The sequence below is a fragment of the Schistocerca nitens genome, chromosome 2 (genome assembly GCF_023898315.1).
Source record: "Schistocerca nitens isolate TAMUIC-IGC-003100 chromosome 2, iqSchNite1.1, whole genome shotgun sequence".
Lineage (NCBI taxonomy): Eukaryota > Metazoa > Arthropoda > Insecta > Orthoptera > Acrididae > Schistocerca > Schistocerca nitens.
The window spans coordinates 239,548,876-239,566,243 of record NC_064615.1 but is presented as its reverse complement, the minus strand read 5'-3'; the positions used below and the strand labels follow the sequence as shown (position 1 = coordinate 239,566,243).

The 17,368-nt window shown below is 37.9% G+C and overlaps 1 protein-coding gene and 1 long non-coding RNA gene across 5 annotated transcripts in view; both read left to right on the top strand.

The window, feature by feature from the left end:
* LOC126235953 (esterase E4-like) overlaps positions 1-17,368 on the top strand; it is a 294,714-nt gene that overhangs the window by 101,463 nt on the left and 175,883 nt on the right. The window lies entirely within an intron of this gene.
* Positions 3,658-8,920, top strand: LOC126235955 (uncharacterized). 4 transcript variants are annotated; one of them, XR_007544851.1, is made up of 7 exons: positions 3,658-3,678; positions 4,375-4,555; positions 6,702-6,929; positions 7,657-7,817; positions 8,099-8,287; positions 8,377-8,524; positions 8,705-8,920. It is a non-coding gene; the product is annotated as an uncharacterized LOC126235955 (long non-coding RNA). The 4 variants fall into 4 exon arrangements; XR_007544849.1 differs by lacking the exon at positions 3,658-3,678 and adding an exon at positions 3,691-4,175; XR_007544850.1 differs by lacking the exon at positions 3,658-3,678 and adding an exon at positions 3,733-3,752.

Here is a 17,368-nt window from a genome sequence, read left to right as displayed (position 1 = left end):
TCTTTTCAGTTTTCCAAATGTTATCAAGAAGCTATTGTAGATCCTTTATGATTTGTGGTTCTGACCACTTCAATAATTCTGCAGTAATGGAGTCTTCACCACTTTCTTTATTGTCTTTGAGTGTTTTGATGGCTTCATGAATTTCTAACTTTGTTGATGGGAAATCTTCCTCTAGATTTTGAGGTGTCACTGGAAATTCTAATCTGTTGAAACTGGACAGTTTAACAGCTTTTCAAATAATTTTGCTAAAATTTCACAATTTTCTTTGTTATTTAATCCCATTTTGCCATTTTCATATATCAAAGAAATACTTGGTGCCTGGTATCCTGTAAGTATGTGTTTAAAAGTTTGGTAAATTTTCTAGTATTATGTTTGGTGTAATTTTTTTCTGTTTCAGTAAGCTGAGAATTTTCAAAGTTTCTTTTGATTTTCTGGATTATTTTTGATGTTTCTTTTCTTTGTTGTCCGAATTGTTCAAGGTCTTCCTCTTTTTTCGAACATCTCCATTTTCTCTATTTTTGAGCTCTTGGTATTACTGCTTCTTCACACTCCTCATTCCACCATGTCTTCTCTTTATTCTCAGCCAATCCTAGAGTTTTTTTCTGCTGCTTGAGTTATTTGCATGTGGAGTTCACGCCAATCGCCTTCTTTACTTGTCTCCATTTCTTGTCTAAAATTTCCTATATTTTCTTTTGTAATATTAGCTGTAGTGGTGTTGTATCTGATCACTTTCTTGGTCACCTTTTTTGTTTTAGATGGGAGTAATTTTATTTTAATCTTAGAGAGAAATCGTCTTAGTCGAATTCCCCATCTCTGACTATTGTAACATTCATAATTTTCCATGTTATGCCTTTTAGGTATGTCTGTGTGATTTAGTTGAAATTCTCATAGGTTTGGATTTCGATGTCTCCAAGTTTTGACTTTCTTGGTAATTTGCGGAAATGTGTGGTCATGAGTTTTAACTGGAACATTTTACACACATTGACCAGTCTTTCACCATTTCTGTTTGTTCTTGAGTGTGCTGGATATTCACCTATAATAGTCCTAAATTTCTTTTCCCTGCCAATTTGCGCATTGCAGTCACCAAGTAGTATTTTAACATTCTTTTTAGGTTTGATACAAATTTCAGATTCTAAAAGATCCCAGGATTGATGTACTTTCTCTAGATTTCTTCTGTTGTCTACATTTATATGTGCATGCCAGTTTATGAGGGTTAACATTTATTCTTGCACTTTATAGGTAATATGGATATTCTTTCTGAATTCGATCTATATTCTGTTACACTGTTTACGATTTTTTTTTGTTTACATAAAATGTTGTTCCAAACATTGGAATGTTTTCCATTATTCTCATTGCTGGTTTCCCTTTATAAATTCTATAATCCTGTGTATCAACTACATTCTCATCTAAGAATCGTTTTTCCTGGACTGCTACAATTTGTATACCGTTCTTGTGCAGAAATAATTCTAATTGCTTTTGTTTCCCAATTTTTAGAAGAGAATTTACATTAAATGTTCCAAAGTAGTAGTACTTCATGAACTGAAACTTGAAAGGCTTTTCAATATATTCCATCTCTTCTTCATTGCAAATGTTGGGACTCCCCAGAATCCTATGTCCCATTGCATTACATGATGTAATGGTGGATTCCTCATCAGAGTTACCACCTGGTCTAGAGCATCCATTGTGTGAACCTTCCATTTTGCGACCTGAAGCTGTAAATTGTATTTCTGTAATATATTCCCATTGTCGAGGACTGAGAAGCTGCATGAAATGCAAACTGTTTGTTATTATTCAGTTATTGTAGAGTTTGTGTCAGAAGTGGCTGTGCTTAATGCTTGTTCATCTTGTCATTGTGACTGATTATAGTTCTGTTAAAATGAGTAAAATTAAAACTCAATACATCCAAAAGTTAAGGGAAAAATGGTTAAAATAATCCGAAATTTGTTCAATGGTTATCACAAGCTGTAGGAGATAACACAAAGTCATTCTGTAAAGCGTGTGTCTTTACTGAAAGAGCTGTGTTAGGGAACATAGAAAAACATGCAGAAACAAGAAAACATAAATCTGAAGTTTCTTCCTTTTCCTCCCAAAGACAGGCAAAAATTAATTTTAAACCAGTTCATGATTCCGTACGACGTTACGAAGCTGTAGGGTCACTCACTGTCTATGTGTCTGCACATTGTGCTATAATGTCATGTGATCACTTAGGAGAAATGTGTAAAAACAGGTTCAAAGACAGTCTTGTTGCAAGCCAGATTAAGTTACATCATACAATATGTAGTGCTATTATCAAGGATGTCCTTGGGCCCTATTTTGCGAACTATCTGAGAAGTGATGTTGATGATGGCATGTACAGTATTTTAACTGATGAATTAACTGATATTAATGTCACTAAACTCCTAGCAATTGCTATAATTTATCATATTAAAACATCTCATAAGATTGCTTCGGCATTTCTCACAGTAGTAGAACTTGGAAAATGCAGTGCTGAGTCTATTGTATCAGCTATTAAAAAGGTGTTGAAAGAAGTTAATTTAGATTGAAAGAAATTGCAGAGAACAGGAAAATATAATGCAGCTGTGATGGTCGGTATTAATAACAGAATGTGTGAAATACTTAAAAGGGAGATTCTGCATTTGGTACTTATAACGTGTGTCTGTCATTGCATTCAGTTGGCAACCTCTGCAGAAATTGCAGAATGTCTGCCAAGAAATTTGGACTTTTTGATTAGGGAAACTTACAACTGGTTTTCGCGATCTTCTTCACGATAGCTCTTTTACCGCCAGATTTTGTCAGTCTTAAATGATGGGGAGGAGCCACTTAAAATCTCCCGTGCTTGTGACATGAAACTGTTTTCTATTGAACCTGTGGTATGTAGACTAATTGATGAATGGCTCGAGTTAAAAAATCATTTTGAAATTATTAGGCAAAGCGAAAAATGCTACATAGCTGGACTGCTCTATTCGATGTTTAGTGACAAACTTAATTTTTTATATTTGCTATTTTTGAAACCAATCTTTTCAAGTCTTCGGAGAATCAGTGAGGAATTTGAGTCAAATGGTGTGCACCCATGCAAGTTATTAAATGACCTGATAATCCTTATTCAATCTCTTCTTAAGCAAGTTGCCATTCCCACCCATCCAGTTCAGAGAAAATGTCTTGACAATGAATTCCAAAACCACCTAGATTCAAAGCTGTATATTGGATACTTGTTTGAAAAAAAAATTCAGAAATTAGAAACAAAACGACCAAAGGCGAAGAAAAAATTATTATTGAAAGATGTGTAAATTTAGTTTCTTCACTTGTCAAACAATTGGTACAAAGATTCAAGTATTGAGGAAATTATCTCTATTTGCTGTTTCAAAGGCGCTTGTAGTGGTAAAAGAACCCTTAATTCCCCTATTAGAAATCTCTCACTTGGATGATGATACAATTACAATAATTGAATTACAGTGGCAAAAAATGACCGTCGTACAATGGGATACCGGTAACGTTAACAATTCTATCGATTTGTGTCGTGAGGTATTCATTTACCATGACGCCAGCGGTGAAAATCCTTTTAAAGAACCTGCATTATCTAGACTCGTACTTCTTTGGTCCAGCAGTGAGGTAGAAAGAATATTCAGATCGTTGAATCTCGTCAAAACGAAGATAAGGAATCGAATGTGTACAGATATGGTAAATGCCATATGAGGGATTCGTGCATGTCTTAGCAGACAGAATCGGTGCTGCCATAATTACATATTTCCTGAGTGAGTTCTTAGAACAATTGCGACTACTGAAGCATATACATTGAGACCATCAACTTCTACTGCAGCTTCTCTTTCCCATGAGGATGATGGCGTTAATGGTTTAAGACTACATTCTCATCCAGTTTTAGATAAGTTTAGAAAAAAAAAGTTATTTATGTAGTCTATATCTCGAGTTAGTGGCGTTTCATTGTCATTTCTGTGCTCTTGAAGAAAAATTTAGAATCTAGTTATTTTAAGGCATTTTTTAGTCTATTTTACTATGAATCTAGTTGGAAATATACTGTTGGCAACACTGATTTCCAGTTTCCACCATCGATTAGTCTAAATCAGTTATTCAGTTTGTTCGCGGTGCCGAGATGGTGAGTTTGGTAGAAAGTGCATGTTCACGATGTAGTTTCGAATATATGTTTTCAGCAGTTGCAGGTTAAAGTTTTTTGTAAATTGGTAGCTTATTTTTCAATTGCTAAACGTTCAGTCTATGATGATTTAGCTTTGTACATGGTTAGACCACTGACCACGTGTGTGAGGATATTGTCTAGGGCGGTCTGAGACACATTTTATACATAGAGCTGATTATTTAAATGCTCTCGCATGAAAATAATTTGTTTTCTTTCGTTTCAAGTCTCGTCGAATGGTTAGCGCCCATCGCCATAGTTCCATGGGGTTTTATCCAGAGAAGAGATCATTGAGGCTTCGTGGTGAAGTGAAGTGAAGCGAAGCGAAAGCGTTTCACGTTACTTCACTTTTTAGCTATAAAGCTGGTACGAGTCACGTGGTGAGAGATGCCAATAGGCCTGGTTCAAGTAAGTTGAGTAATTGTCCTGTCGTTTTATGTTGCATCGTGGCCATTATTACGAGGAAACTATAATTTATTAACTTCCGTAAAGGGATGATGATCACATTTTTGTTAAAATTGACAGCTAATATTATTAATTACTACACATAAGCTCAGAGAATCCAGGAAGTTGGGGGGGGGGGGGTGATGGACACTCTCCCCTTAAGTCTAGGTTGGTACATTTGTTGCCATACTATGGTCCGCCCTGATCCAGAGCTCTGTCAAAGTGCCCAACACCTGACTGTAGTCCCCCACTATCGTTCTTTCGGTCACGTTTTTGACAACAAGTTTTCTTGGTTGTCCCATACGTCATGAAAAGGTTGGCTGTTGCTATTAACTATGGTGTTCTTCACTTTCTTGTCCACACCTCTTGGGGTGTGGATCGTTCTGCTTTTACCAGACATTAGTCCTGCCCTGTCTGAACTATGATTGTCAAGTTCATGAATCTGCTGCCCCTCTTGGACACAGTTCACCATTTTGGTATCCGTTCAGCCACCAGTGCCTTTCACACTAGCCCTCTAGATAGTCTTTCGGTTGATGCTGGGATACCTCCTCTTTGGATTTGTTAGTCCCTGCTCCTGGTTTCCTTTGCTATCAATATCTGCTCTAGCCCTGCTCATCCTCCCTATTCTGTTGTATTTTGTGGCTTCGAGCCATTGCCCTCCTCCCTCCCCTTGCTGCCCATCTTCAGGTTGTTTTACAGATTGGGTTTTGCCTTGCTTCTCTCTGCCATGACATATCTTCTCTCCTTGTCTTCTTTCCAATGGTCTCTCCCGACATCTCCCACTTTGTTAGTTCATTGGCCGTTAATTCGGAGGATCTTTTCTGAGGGCCAAAAGCTACTATTCGTCCATAGGGGTTTTGTTGTTTGTTCTGAATGCTCTTACGGGAGTTTCAGGATTCCATTGTTTTTTACTCCGATGGCTTTAAATCTGCTATCATGTGGGATATGACTTTACGTCATTTGCTGGCACTGAACACCATCCCTTTGTGCGCCACTTGTGGGGTGTTTACTGTGAAGTTGATGGCCATCGATTGGGCCCCTCTTGTTTTATTATAGTCCTCACTCACCTGTGTTTTGTTACGTGTGGATTCAATGAGTGGTCGTCCCGCCTCCCCTTGGTCTCTGGCATCAAAGACCACCTTGCTGATGTTGGTGGTGCTGCTTGTTCAGTGGATTTGTGTCCATCTAGGTGGGGGGTCAGTTGGACGTGAACACCTATCCCGATCTTTGTGACCCTCTGCAGTGGTGGATTTATGTCTTGACATAAACTCCAGTTTTTCTCAATGGCGGTCTGACTCTTGGGAGGCTACCCCCGTCTAATAAACTTCGCACCATCGAGACTCCCACTTGAGGTGTTCTGTCCTCTGCTCACGGTTATCCATATTTTGCTGGACTGCCCCTTCACACTAAATATTCCGCCCCCCCTTCCTTGTCTTGGGTGTTAGCAGACAACCCTCTGATCATTCTGTTGTCGCTTTGCTTTGCAAAAGTGGTTTGTACTCTGATGGAAGACCTTGAATTTTCCTTTGGAATTACTCCCTCAGTGTAGGTGTCAGTTAAGGAGGCCTTCACCTTGCCTACATACTGGCCAAATTCTCTTTCTTTCCCCTACGTTTTGTGTGGTCGGTTGTGCTGTTTTGTTTCCCCTTTTCTCATGTCTTCTCCCCCTGGTGTTGTCCCCATTGTATTGTGATACTGGTGTTTTATGGTGTGGGTGTCAGGACGGGCTGGTGGTGGCGGGGTGTGCCCCACCATGTATAGTGTTTCTGGACCACCGCTATTCTCCCAGTTTCCACCCACCCTCGTCCTGTTCTTTCCACTCTGTTGCCCTGATATCCATTTTTCCTCCTTGTTTGCAAGTTATCCCTTCCCCTTGACTGGACTGTGCTGTTTGTGTTGTTCCTCCCTTGATTTCTGCCATCCTAGATCATGGGACCAATTACCTTGCTGTTTGGTTCCCTCCAACAAATAAACCAACTTACCTAGATTCAAGCTTGAAAGCCGTTACTAAGCATAGTTGTAGAGAATTTGTGTACAGTTTCTAATAATTGATGTTAAGCACTCTGCTTGAAAGGTGAGAGCTGTAACAGCTCATCTTGGAATATTGCAGGTGGGTGAAGAAGAATCATCCCTGCTTATAATGATGAGATACTTGTTTGCCAATCTGGTTTCCCTATACCAGCATTCTGTCTTATCTGCTACACTCCCAAGATGTTTTTGAAATGGTACAAGTCAAGGAAAAAGCTTCCAAGAAGTGGCAAGATGATCTGGGTTATAAGTAAATTAATTGTGACCTCAAAAAAATTGAGACATGACAAGGTTATTGGAGCCCACTCAGGTGAGTAAAGTTTAAATTTTCCATTACCTTTTTCAGTTGATGCTTGGTGCTGAGGAACAGCTTAGGCTGAACTAAGTTACCATTGTGGCACTGGAGCTACTTTGTGCAGTCAATTCCTTGCCACAGCATCATACAGCATCTCTGTCCCCCATTTTCTGGGAGTGTGCAGAGGCACGGCATATTCCATAGGCTTTCAGGAACCCGTTGGGTGGTGACCTGGGAGACAAACCATGCCTGGTACAGCTCGTCTTGTTGACTATAATAATATAACAACCTTTTTAACAATAAATTGTATATGTTAAAATTCATTTTTAGGTTATCTGTGAATTTAATTTTGTCAGCTTCATAAAATTAGTTTTAAAAGCGTCTCTTTTCTTATTATGTGAGAAACTTAACATTTTATTGTAGATTATGGATCTTCTAGTTTGCCTGTGACAAAATGTAAAGGTGTGTAGACTCGTGACAGTTTTGAAATCCAGCTGTTTGTCAACACTGCAGTAAATTGAGTGCAAATTCTAACTGCTAACAGCTATTAGACTTCTTATGCTAGTTGAATGGGCTTTATTTGCACTTGGCTTGTTTGTGAACTTCATCACTTATGTCACAGGCAATGCATCAAATTTCTTAGCTCCATTTAGTGTTTATGTATTACTCAAATTAATTGCTAATAAACTTGCAACTGTTCATTGTGTACAGCAAATAGTTAATCTTCAGTTTCTATTTCCAGATACACAAAATGCTGCACTGGCAACATTTTTGCAATTACACCCATTTATAGAGGTGTCATGGTTCAATATTTATGCAGGAGACTACCAAAGGCTTGTTTAATCTATGCCTCACAAAGTTGCTGCACTCTGATGGGCAAAAGGTCCTACACGATATTATGAGGTATCTTATGGCTTCTCTCACTTCAGTGTATAAACAGTTTGTGTCCAAATAATTTTAAAACTTTGAGAAATTGCTGAAACTTTAACATAAGAGCATTTGCAACACACAATGTTGCTTTCCTACTGGCAATGAACCTCTTAAATGTTCACCAATGTGAAAGTAATTTTCTCAGAGAATTTCTGTTTGATAGTTACTGGTTTTTTTTCTGCCCCTCTGTCATTGTCTTGGTGGAGCCACTGACTATATTGTTTATTGTTAACTACAAAATTTTCATGTTTCAGGTGTCACATTGCATTAGCACACAAAGAAGCTGCCATGTAAAACACACAAGGGCTTATGTAAGGGTGCTTGCACTGGTGCCTGCCATCCTGATAGTCATTCATTGTAGCCAAACTTGAAGGTTACCACCATAGAGCAGATCAATGAGAAAATGTTGCATTGGTCAGGGAATTAATGTGAAAGATGGAAAGGTGTGTTTTGTATTTTGCTATGGTGATGAACTAGACGTATTTGTTGTTAGATTATAAGGGTGGCTAATTGACTCGCTCAAATATTTCAGGTGATGAAAAACAGCGCATATATTGAATGATTTAATAGAGAAGACCATTACACTGTGAGGTGCCTCACATTATGGTGATGTCAATGATGACTTTATCATAAAATATTTGTGTAAGAGATCAGATATGAGGGTTATAACTGTACAAAAGGTAAGGAGTAATAAAATTAATAATTATTTTAGTGAGAAGTAGCATGATGATTTTTGTAGTAGAGCCAAAAGGATTCTGCAATAAATTTGATGATCAATGATAGGACTGAGTTTAATTTTCTGAAACCTATTTCTTGCTGAAATACTTGGAAATGTTTGACATCCTCTATTTGGTTTTCAGTCACTACTTGTGCACACGAAGAGGAAGGCTTTGGAAAGATCAACTTATAATTCATTGAGACTTCATCCATGTTCGGTTGTGGACAGTTCCAAACTGCCGATGACAACTTAATTTATGGACTTGCTTAAAAAAGACCACATCAAGGAAGATGCAGCTGTTGCATAATATGTTGATTGAAATAAAATGATTGACATGATTTATTATTAATCTGTTAGATTTGTCAAATATATCAATGGTGTATCACTTAACTTCACTAGATATTGTCATTTAACTGATATTTTAACTCCACCATTAAATAGTTCAAACAAATTCAAGTAGTGGGCAAAGTTACCTGCAACTGAACGCCCCTCATCTCTCCAGAGTCAGTTTTAAAATGTATTTTTTCCCTAATCAGTGTATGGTTTTAACTACAGAATTGGCTGTGACAGAACATAGTGTTAACAATTTTATTTTTCAGTGGCCATTCATGCATGCATAGCTGATGGTTGTGAGGATCTGTGCATTGATCTAAATCTATACCCTGCAATCCATTGTGAAGTGCATAGCAGAGGGTACATCCCTTTGTACCAGTTATTAGGGCTTCTCATCTTTCCGTTCATGTATAGAGTGCAGGAAGAATAATTGTTTTAATGCCTCTGTGCGTGCTGTAATTATTCTAATTTTATCCTCATGCTCCCTGAGTGATATAACCCCACTTTCCAAGACCATTTTAAAAAATGGTGTAAAACGTGGGAAAATGTAGAATGTGGGAAGTAACATATTAAACACAGTTACGTGTAGGCCCCCCTCCTCCTTGCATTTTTGCACTTAATGTATGATATATGTACATAAGACATCAAGATACTTGTCAGGGACTTGTTTATTATCTAATGAAGGATTGTGTAAGAAAAACTGTCTGGGAAGTTGACACGTTTGACTTAATTTCATGTACATCGATGTTTTTGGAAAGCCTGCAGTTGTCATTCATTATTTAAGTTGTTAAACATTGTACCAGTTAAGCATTTTTCCCTGCTGAGCACCAAGTGCTTAGAGAGTTTATTCGTTATTAAGTACAAATATGTGTACAAGTATTTTGTGCGGTGGTTGTATGTGTTTTCTTTTTCATCTCTTGCACTATAGTTGTCTTTTTGAAATTATCAGGTACTGTGCCTCCTTACTTACATTGAAAACCACACATGCTAAGTATCACTCGCATTGTTTGTGAAACATAAAAAAAAATTACTTGCACAAATATTGCACGTAACAAGAATAAATTCTTGAAACATGTCTTGCTAAGCATGAAGAAATACATAACTGGTGCTGTGTTTAAATCACAAACATTTGAGCCACATAAAGTGAGCAAAGGTGTCAACTAGCTCTAAACTTGCCCAAAAGATGAAGTGTGCTAAATATGGCTTGAGAAAGGTGTCAAGACAATTGCAACAATCATGAAGCTGCACATGCACAGTAGAGACAGTTTGGAAATGGTTGTGATTCGTCGTGATATTTCTGTTCGTACGAACCTTGTATTCCCATCAACCACCACATCGAGTGGAGCTTGGCAACGGCAGGAGATAAGGCACGAACTTTTCAGACTTCTACCAGTGTACTGGTTTGGATCTGCTGTTTCGTAAAGAAACTTAACTGCATACTATTTAAAAATGCTGATTGATCAGCATTATTTTAAATCAGTTTTTCTCCATGAAAAAAGTGTAAATTATAGGAAAATTATAAAGTTATTGGAAAATAAACATTCTGAAGACAGGATATTTGATGAGAATAATAGTTATAAACAGTGTGAAAAATGTTAATCCCAGGAATGGAAAAGCGGGGTTAAACAGTATTCCCAGAATTGTCATTTAAAGCCAGGTCTTGAAGTGTTTTCTTGCGCTAGTTTATGTTTTTCTTAGTGTCTTCCTGTTTACTTTCTTCAGTGTCCTGACATTCTCCCATGGATAAAACCAACCTGTGACCATTCCCGTTAGGACTATTTGCTATGGATCCCACACACTTGAGCAGTATTCTAGAACCAGTTGCGTGAGTGATTTGTAAGCAGTCTCCTTTGTAAACTGATGCACTTCCCCAGTATTCTACCAATAAACAGAAGTCTACCAGCTGCTTTACCCATAATGGAGCCTATGTGATCATACATTTCATAGCCCTACAAAGTGTTACTCAGTTATTTGTAGTTGACTGATTCCAACTGTGACTATTGATATTATAGTCTTAGTATACTAGGTTTTTTTATTTGTGAAGTGCACAATTTTCGTTTCTGAACATTTAAAGTAAGTTGCCAATCTTCACATCACATTGAAATCTTATCAAGATCTGATGGAATATTTATGCTGTTTCTTTCAGACAGTACATTATAGATAACTGTCAGCTGCAAAATGTGTCAGGTTACTGTAAATACTGATGAGGTTTTATAGTAAAAAATCTGTAAGGTACCTCTCAGAGGAAAAGGTGGTTGTATATACTTAAGAAATCACCTGTAGGATTAAAATTTTGTCTGTTAGTAATAATTTTAAGTTTTGTTTTGGAATCCGTAGCTGTGCTGTCTAGAGGGTGTTAAGTGGTGCTTCAGTGTATGGGGTGGGGCTAGACATGCCTGTTGTAATGGAAACTTGCCTTTGGATGAAAAATATGAAAACAACTAAACTAGTGAAGTTCTTGTGTACTGGTTAAGTGGAACACTATGATGGTTGGACAATTTTTGCTCTTACTAAGTTAATCCGTTTTTGATACACAGAAATTTCCCCTGTAATCAATAGCCTAAAGAAACCTGTAAAGGTATAGCCAGTATAGTGAAACACAAGCCAGTCTTAGTGTGATGCACAGAGTAAGGTAGAGTGAACTATGTGTGGATTGTAGCTGACAGTTGGTGTTAGTTGTACTGGAATTACTCATCTGATTACACTAGGTCAAGGGGTCTGTCAACAGGGTGTATACGCCCTGGGAAAAACCTGGTAACTTTGTTTAGGAAAAATTTGTGGAAAACCTGGGAATTTTTTATAATTCTGGGAATTTTTCATTATTTTACTTTTCAGTTAAATTTCTATAATTTTTAATGGCAAAAACTGATAATCTAACAAAGAATTTTACTTTAGCCCAATGCTACAGAATAATAATGCAGCAATGAAACAAAAGAATAACAGCAAAATAAAACTTTGGACGAAGAGAAAATGCACCATTTAAAACATGCAAAACATAGTGCATGTTGACAGCAGAATTTATCAGTGGCTTTAAGATGAAGAGCATTCAATACTCCATAACAACAAAATGCTTTAAGTGTGATGTTCATCACAACTGTTTACATTTCTAACAGGTTGTGGGGAAAACATCGCTAATGATGGTTTGAGAAGTGTTGCTTTCAAAGTAAATTTACTTTTCTCAAGATAAATTATGTTATGAGAGAATGTGTGATGAATTTATTAAATCATGGCACATTTGAGAGACATTCAAAACTTAACACTTTGAGGACCATCCAGTTAGAAAAATTTGAGACTCAGACCAACCATTTAAGCCATTATTTAAAATTTTACTGACGCATTTGTGTTGAATGTATCTGCTAGGGTAACAAATGATAAAAAAGGAAAAAGACCCAGATTCAATGTTAGTTTTTCATATTTATTTTAGTAATTATTATTATTAAACAATGATGGAAAAAAGTATAATTAACCTTTAAAAAAAAGTGTGTGCAAGGTGAGTACTTGAGAAATTTCACATGCTCGACGGAGCATGCATTCAGATTTTGTTACTGTTTACACGGATGGGTCTAAACGGGGATTTTATGGGCTGCTCTGCTGTGTTTCCTGATACTGTCCGTAGGATAGGGCTCCCAGAGCAGTTCTCAGTTTACTATGCAGAACTGTTTGCTATTCTGCAAGCATTAGAGCATGTGTGACATCATGGCACAAAATTCATCATCTGCTCAGATTCCCAAAGTGCTCTACACGCTCTTGAACAGATGTACCCAGCAGATCGGATGGTGCAAGAAGTGCAGGTCGCACTCCTGCTCTTGCAAAAGGAGGGTAAGGATGTAATTTTCTGCTGGGTTCCAGGGCACATAGGGATTCCTGGAAATGAACTTGCAGACACGGCTGCCAAGGAGGCTTGTTCCATCTCACCTCCTGCTCGGTGATCCGTCCCCCTGCAGGCAATAACATCATTCGTGACTCGGAAGGTCATGTGTTGGTGGGAGGCTCAGTGACTGGAAGTGAAGGATAAGAAGTTACGAGCAGTGAAGGATTCTGTCCGACTGTGGCTTACCTCCTTCCGACAACGACGAGCTGAGGAAGTAGCCCTTACCCGGCTTAGAATAGGACATTGTCTGTCGACACATGGTTTTCTGTTACGTCGTGAGTATCCACCAACGTGTCAGACATGTGGGACATAGCTGTCGATACGACATACTTTCACTGAGTGTGTTTTTTATGTGGGTTTGAGGGAAGATTTCAGTTTCCCACTAGACCTGTCCTCTATTTTAACTAATAATGAGGTGAGTATCGCTAGAGTTTTAAGTTTTTGTGTGATATCTGGACTTCTTCCCAAAATATTGGGATTGAGATCTTAATGTGCTGTAAAGTGGTTTGGTCACCCATTATTTGTAAGTGGTCACGCAGCCACCGTTAATTATTTTTACCTGTTTTGTACTGCTATTTTATTTTTAGTTTTATCTACCTGTTTTGATGTTCTATGTCCAGTCTTTAAATTTGAACATTTACAATTCTCGCAAAGATCGGCTCTGAATTGATCCTTGTTTAACAGATCTTGGCTGCACTCGTCAACATTTCTTTTGGGAATGGTCGCTGATAACCTCGTTGTTGTGCACCCTAAAACACTTATCATCATCATCATCATCATCTATTCAGCTAGATAACGCACAAAATGTTTGGCGCACAGCAGTGAAATTTATAATCGTGCTTGTCAGAAAAATTCAGCCATGGTATTAGAACCTTGCCTAACCACACCCTCAGAAAAACAGCTAAACATTTGACGACCAATATTACATATGAAAGCTTAGCTTTTCTTGATGGAAAAAAAATCTAATAGTGGTATTCTGCAAAGCAAGAATACATATTGTCATATTTTCCCGAATTCGTAGTTCTATGCCAAGTCACTTGGAGTTCTACGGAGTGGATTCTGTTTCCATATCATAACATGGACCTTGCACTTCCGGTATTTTGATGCTCGGTATTCGGAAACTACATGTGATGTTTTGTCTAATTCATATTTATTCTTTTGTAATACCAAAATATGCAGTGTATATGTTGTCATGCATTACGGATCTTTCCAAAACATGTTATTTTTTTTGCTGGAAGTGTAATTTTCTACATTGGTATAGAAAACCAATATCATTCAAAGGATTCATAAGTTGTACATCTTCAAGGGAAAGTATATTTTCACCAAACACAGAAAGCAGTGTGTTTTCACTGTGAAAAAAGTATTTTTAACTGGGAAATCTGGGACTTTTTTCTTGGCTGCATATATACCCTGGTAGGTACTGTTTTACAGTTCCTTTGTTTGAGACTGCATGGGCAAGTTACTAGCAGTCTACCTCTTCATTTCTCTCACTTACACGTCATACTTCTCCACGTTAGATCTAATGGTTAACTGCAGTTCCAAACATAAGATTAATGAAAAGAATAGTAGAAAAGATAAAATGTTCTATTGATTGTATAAATATACTTTCACAGCTGTAAAATTACCAAGTTGTACATGTCCTCGTCAGGTGCATGTATTTCTATAGATAACTATCAGGCAATGTATGAGGGGCCAAGTAAGTGACCCTGACAGTCGGGATACCAGCTACTTTGGAATAAGGCTGGGCTTCTCAGACATTTTCTGAGTCGCGGTCACCTTTGTGCTCAGACTGCAAAGACTACCAAATCCACCGGTTAGTCCCTCAACCGTCAGGGGTAAAACTCATGGGACCTGGGGCAAGTAAGGCTAGCAACCTGCTTCCCTGATACTTTAAATATGATGCTGGCAACAATCAGAGCAAAATGCCTCGGACCTTTGGAGGTGACGGAGTCCCACCTCTAATTGACACACCGGGGACTCCTAAGATACGACTTGGCAAACGAATGGTAACGAGATGAGGAGCTAAAATATCAACGGGGGTTACTCTGGGAAGAAGGTAGAGCTGGCAGAGGCTGCAAGTAAGATGGGGTTGGACGTTTTAGCTGTTAGTGACATTCGGGTAAGGGGTGAGAAAGAAGAGGAAGTGGGAGAATACAGGGGCTACCTGTCAGGAGTCAAATCAGAAATAGCACAATTTGGTGTAGGGCTTTACATCAGGAAAGAAATGGAACCCAGTGTAGTTGCAATAAGGTGTGTAAACGAATGACTGATGTGGATAGATTTGACAGTGTCTAGCAAGAAAATTAGGATTGTGTCTGTATATTCGCATTGTGAAGGGACAGATCAAGATAAGATGGATAGTTTTTATGATGCACTCAGTGATGTAGTTGTTAGAGTAAAGGACAAGGACAGAGTTCTGCTCATGGGTGATTTTAATGCCAGGATTGGAAATCGAACAGAAGGGTATGAAAAGGTTATGGGTAAATTTGGAGAGGATATGGAGGCCAACAGGAACAGGAAGCAACTCTTGGATTTCTGTGCCAGTATGGGCTTAGTAATCACAAACTCCTTTTTCAAACATAAGAACATTCACCAGTATACTTGGGAAGGCAGGGGAACCAGATCTGTCATTGACTATATAATAACAGATCAGGAAGGCTGTGAGGGACACACATGTATTCAGGGGATTCTTTGATGACACTGATCACTATTTATCTGCAGTGAAATTGGTATTGTGAGGCCTAAAGTGCAGGAGGTCAGGTCCATATGTAGGAGGATAAGAGGGGAGAAACTTCAGGATGAGGAAATCAGGCACAAGTACATAACAGTGATCTCAGGAAGGTACCAGTTAGTTGAATGTAGTCAATTACAGTCAGTGGAAAAGGAATGGACAAGGTACAGGAACACAGTACTAGAAGTGGCTAAAGAATGTCTTGGAACAGTAGTGTGCGCTGTGTTGTATCACACTAAGATTGGACTAAGGAATTTTCTTTGAAGTTGGAACCATCAAGGTGGATCTTGTATTCTCTTCAGAGTGGTTAGTGCTACCATATAATTGCAGTTTGGCACTGAATTAACCAGTTGCTGTTGATGTTCGAGATTTAAACTGATGGAGAGTATTTAATGATGTACCGATTGTAAAAACTAAGCTGTTTCTAATAGCTAAGGTGCTGTAGTAATTTGTGTGTGTTGTCGACATTGTTGAGCTGAGTGAAGATACTGTGAAGCACTTACACCTGTAGCTGGTCTTGAAATATGGATTGATCTAGCATGAAACTGTGCACTACCATATGTTCCTGAAAAACAGAAAATTTTGTTTATTAATCAGAAGCATACCACTGTAGCTTTAATTTTTGAGATAACCCGAAGCATGGGGCAGTTTCATGCAGCTGAAAGGTAAATGTATATTGTGCCATAACATGCATGCTGTCAGTTGGTCACAAATGCTTGAGGTGAAGTGAGAGGGTCAGCTTCGGTACTACCTAATGGTTCTACCTGTGTAGTGTCTTTCTGGTCTTTTAGCAGGGATTTTGTTACCTGAGTGGCCTACCAAGCCCAGTGCTGAACATGAGTTAGACTGCATTTCTTTCAATAGTTTCTGATGCAATTTTGGTAACCTATTCCGATAGTTGTCTTGCTTTCAATGTACAACATAAGTTCAGTGTTCCTTTGTAGCTTCATGTTGATAATACCTACTGTACTGCATGTATTATTCACCTGACTATGTAAAATATACTTAATTGATTGTAGGTAAGTGGATATTTTTGGATCGCACATTGACACTTTGGTTGCACGTGGGGGGTGAAAGCAATTATTGATAGTTTTCCTGTGATGTATTTTTGTCCTTTATGGTATTTTCATAGTCAAAAGTCTCCTGTTATTTCGTATCTACATATTTTAGCATCACAAACAATTTTTTGCTTGACTGAGTTTTTAATCACTGGAAGATGAGATCTGTCGCTCCATTGCTATTAATTATTTCTTTTCCTAAATAGGAATGTTCTGAATTTGAGCGTGTGGCACCTGTCTTTGGAGTGCTAACAATCTTTTGCTGTGTTGGCTCAGTAAAAAATTTTATTGCAGTCCATTTAATTACACAATTGTGCTATCAAACTACCACACAAATAAATATGTTTAATTGAAATTTTGGGTTGCATAGAGGAGCGAGTACTATCTGAGCTTTTAACTGTTGGAGGGACCTTAGCATAACATAAAAAAAAAAAAAAAAAAAAAAAAAATCACAGAATATTTGCATCTTTATGCTCTTAAGAACTTACGCCATAATAACATGAAAAACACTTCACTTGCACTGTTAGTGTAAGTAATTAATATTCAGAAGTTACTTATACAGCTGAATTGGTCTGGAGGCTCAGTGCACTCTTTGGCATTTGGGTTTTAATTTGAAAGTGGCTACACATTTATTGGTTAATACAATGTGTAAAAGTAAGCTCAGCTTCACTTTATTGTAATGATATGAAAATAATGAAACTGGGTGAATGTAATTTTAGCAGCCTCTTGTGGTATTCGAAAAATGCTTGCGTTTCATCACACGAGAGGAAAAAAAAACACAGATGTACTTTTTCACTGATTTTTATCAGCAGT